This window comes from Typopeltis vanoorti, chromosome 7 (genome assembly GCF_054136105.1).
Source record: "Typopeltis vanoorti isolate ZY-2024b chromosome 7, IOZ_Tvanoo_1.0, whole genome shotgun sequence".
Taxonomy (NCBI): domain Eukaryota; kingdom Metazoa; phylum Arthropoda; class Arachnida; order Uropygi; family Thelyphonidae; genus Typopeltis; species Typopeltis vanoorti.
This window is the reverse complement of record NC_143555.1, coordinates 70,482,853-70,487,478: the sequence shown is the minus strand read 5'-3', so window position 1 is coordinate 70,487,478 and position 4,626 is coordinate 70,482,853.

Below are 4,626 nucleotides of genomic sequence, written 5' to 3'. Positions count from 1 at the left end.
AAAATAAAGACTTAAAACTTAAAAAAAATAAGATTAAAACTTTAAAAAAATATGAAATTTCAAGCACCAGCATTGAATAACAAAGCCACTGGTTGGCATACAAACAAAACAAAAACTATGCTACAGCAGAACAGACGCCGCGTCTGAGACGTGCCACGATTCCATGGTTATACTAATTACTGATATCCTTGATGTTGATATATAATTATAGGTTATGAATAATAATTTATGATTCACGAATAGTAAAGTATATTTATAGTGTTTATTAAAAACGGGACAAAACTGACATTTTTGTTACATACATACATACATACATACATACAGAGCTCATGGCAAAAACATGATGTTAAAAAAGAGAATCATGATGTCATTATATATTAACAGAATTTAAGAATTGAAGATATTTTAAGTTAAAACTTTGAAGGAAAACACAGATCTAATCCAAGAAGTTGGAAAATTAAAATGAGTTAAAAGTAAAAGTCTTAATATGTTATAATAAGGAAAAGAAACATATATATCATTATAAATTCAGATCTAAGTTCATAATCCAGGTCATAGCTTCAGGAGCCGCTTGTAAAAAGTCATTCCAGTCATTCTGATAATTCATTCAGATGCCTTCTGACATGAAGATGACATTTTTGTTAAAACGGCGGGACGGCCGGGAAATATGATAAAAACGGTACTGTCCCGTTCAAAATGGTACATATGGTCACCCTAATTATGGGATACATACTAAATCAAGTGACGTGAAGTCATCAGTCTCTATATATAAATAGCTCAGACGTGAACATATTTCAAGTGCAAAACATCGTTTTGCTTATTTGGGTAAAGGATTAAAGCTAAGTATATAATTTCTTAATATAAAATAAATAAATCAGCTAACTCCTTTTATTATTATAGGTAGTAGGAGAGGCCTTTATACCCTATCTAGCTTTTGGAGACTGAGTGGGCAGTTCAATCTCCACCGGTAGCCAATCAGAGATAGCTGGCCCATGTCTATCACTAATTACAGCAGCCATCGATGAAGAGGCTGGCAAACAAGTGCTGTCATGATTTCTTAATATATTTAATGTATAATAAAACCAAGATAAAAAACTTTCAACACACACACACACACATACACACACACACGATTCTCCATAGCTCAGTCAGTATAGAGAATATAGACAAAGGTTTCGTCGGAACGACCTGGGTTCGATTCCCGTCAGTGATGGGGAACCTTTATCTGGTCTCTTTCGACTAAAGGTAAGTTAGCAAGTCTCATACGGAGGTAGTGGGTTTTTCGTCTCTCAAAACAGGCAAACCGGTCAGTGAACATACGCATCTACAGACATAGGACACACCAGGAGGCATAGGATTAACCACTTTATCCTCAATACGGTAGCGGTTAAATGTAGAAAAATCCTCGACTCTGCAAAGTAAAAGAGGAGGGAAGGAATAGTAATAACAATATATACTGTATATATATATATATATATATATATATATATATATATATATATATATATATATATACTTTTTCTTCTTCAGCGAGTTATTCGGTTAGGGCAAAGTACAGGGTGGCCATAAAATAACTTTCCCTCTTTGGAGGCATCTGTAGCTAAAACCAATAAACGAAAGAGACCAAATTTTATATTGAGACTTTTAAAGGCATGGGGAGATGGTGACTGCGAAAAAAAAGATTTAGTACCAAAAATCGCGATTGGGGAAATTTTGGCGCTTTCGGAGCCGAAAACAAGTGGATAATTACATTAACGGCAGATAAAATGGAATAATAACACTTCAATGGTGTAAGAGACAGCCATGTCACTCATTCTAACTGGATATGTTGCGCATTGCAATGACGATAATAATAATAATAATAATAATTAAACTTAAACAACAACTTGCGAGAGACACAGAAATTAATGTAGTGAACTCACAGGAAATAATGTTTTATTCATCAGAATCAGAGTCCCCTGGACGATTTTCAATGTGCTGACCTTTCTTGTGTACAACAAATTGCATCTGGTGTGCGACATACTCTACAGCTGAGCCTAAGGAGTCGGATTGGATGTTCATAGCAACCCGTTTTATGTTCTCTTTCAAGACATGCAAGTTGGGAATGCCACCAACATACACAACGGATTTCAAATACCCCCCACAGCCAAAAGTGACATGGATCGAGGCGGCCATGCCGTCGGAAAGAACTGACTGATAACCCTCTCATTACTGAAATAATGACGTAAAAGGCGCAGTACTGAACGTTGAATATGTGGCTGTGCTTCATCCTGCATAAAAATGATTGAGTCCAAACATTGTCTTTGCTGCAATGCAGGAATGACGAAATTTTCCAGCATTCGTCAATAAATCTCTCCAGTAATGGAGCAGGTTACAGGACTTGTAGGGGTAATATGCTCAAAAAACTATGGTCCTATTATGAAATCGGCTGTGAAGCCACACTACACGGTTACTTTTCGAGAATGCAGTGGTACTTGCTGGATCACTTGGGGATGTTCAGATGCCCAAATTCTGCAGTTGTGAGTGTTGACTGACCCATTCAGATAAAAATGAGCCTCAATATTCTCCAAGGCCAGTCATTGTCGACCTCCATTCGGGCTAGAAACGTTAGCGCGAAGGCCATGAGCTTATCATAAACTATGGTAGTTAGTGCTCGCACACGACTGAACTTATTCGGATAGAAGTAAAGCATTTTCTGTAAGATTTTCCAGACTGTACCATATGACATATCAAGTTTGCAAGCTATAGCACAAGCGCTTGGACCAGTACTAGTCCCTGTGTCATCGAACACCGCAGTAGCAACGTCTGTTACTGTCTCTTCTTGCACTCCTTTCCGTCCTCTGTCAGGTCTAACTCCTAGTGATCAGTTTCTTCAAACTTCTTAATCATAGCTCTCAGTGCTACAGCTGACATAGGACCTGTACGCAGGTTATGAACCCTTCTAAATTCCCGAAGGGCCGCTACGGCATTGCATTGTTTAAAGTAAAACAACTTAACAAGTAAAGCATGCTGAGGCAAGGTAGGACGCATATTGAGCACAATTCGCCAGTCATTCGAATAACTACCTGAACGTTCCAAATACTTTTTTAAAAGGAATTGGTGGCGCTGCTGTCACGTACACAGTAGTATTTGCATAATCCTTTTTATCTGAGTTTACTGCAAATATTTGACTGATTTCGGCTCCACCAACGCCAAAATTTCCCCTATCGGCGACTTTTGGTACTTTTTTTTTTGTTTTTTTCGCAGAATTCATCTCCCCATGCCTTCGAAAATCGCAATATAAAATATATTGAGATATACAATATGGTCACATTCCGTGTATTACTTTCAGCTACAGATACCTCCAAAGAGTGAGAGTTAATTTATGGCCACCCTGTAGAATTGTTTTTCTGCCTAGTTCATCGATTTTCCCATCTTAAGTTCCTTCGGTTGTCATCCTAAATCGACTTAAATGGTAGAATGATAATAATAACGAAAGTCGTTTAACGAATTTTCAGAGTAGAAAATCAACGTTAAAAAAACCTCTAAATTCTAAAGTTGTTATCGATTTAAAGGCTTATTTTTTTACTGTTATCGAAAAAATAAGCGTTTCCTTTTCTTCCAATACCATATACTTCCCCTGGCGCCTACTGCGTCCCCGCCCCCCCCGAGTTCTGGGCTGGTAAGCCGATAAGCCGGTAAGCTGGTAAGACAAAAAACGTGACATAAAAACGTTTCAAATTTCGGCTTATCTTTTTTTTATTTATATAGAATAGAAATAGATATATAATGCTAACACCTCACTCAATCAGGCCGACTATCCTCCTATAAATTTTAGAAGGAAATTGACACACACACGCACGCACGCACCAGTGGTGTAGCTAGAGCTTTTACCGCACCCGGGGCGATTTCTGAGTTTGTCGCCCCTCTCAATACTCACCAAAAATACTACAAAAAGTCAGAATGACATAGGAAAATAAATTAAAACGCTATGTTTATTTTTGAAGTAAAACTTTAATTTCAACATTCTAAAATGTTATATTTCTTGCTTTTCTGTTAGCAAAATCATCGATGACATTGGCGAAGTCTAGTTCATAGTAATGTAGGTAATTCTTAATCAATTTTATTTAGAATAACTCCTCTCACAATTAGCAAGACTTACAGCAATCGTGAGGAAAATTCGCAGCAGTATTACAATATTGGGAACTGAGTTCTCGAGACTGTATTTTAGAATTAACTGTAAAAGTTCAAAAAGGTTCAAAGTGCGCCCCCTTCATTTCCCTCTAGCTACGCCACACACACACACACACACACACACACACACACAGGAGCTTTTTTTTTATTAAGCAGCACCATAGCATTCAGGAATTTCTTACGTTTTATTAATCATGCAATGTACGAATGTGGGTAAAAAAAAAAAAAAAAATTTTCGTCTTTAAAAAACTTACAATGAATTATGAATCAATGTGTGACAAGCACCTTTACATTTGGTCACGACAACGAGATTATTTTTGGTGAAGCCGGTCTAAAGTAAAAGTTATTTCATATCTTTCCAAGTGCGCATGATCAAAGGAGGAACTCAAGAACAGTCTCCATTCTGTAGTCATCTAGGACTTGGCAGTGAAAGTGTTACAGATTGTTGCGCCA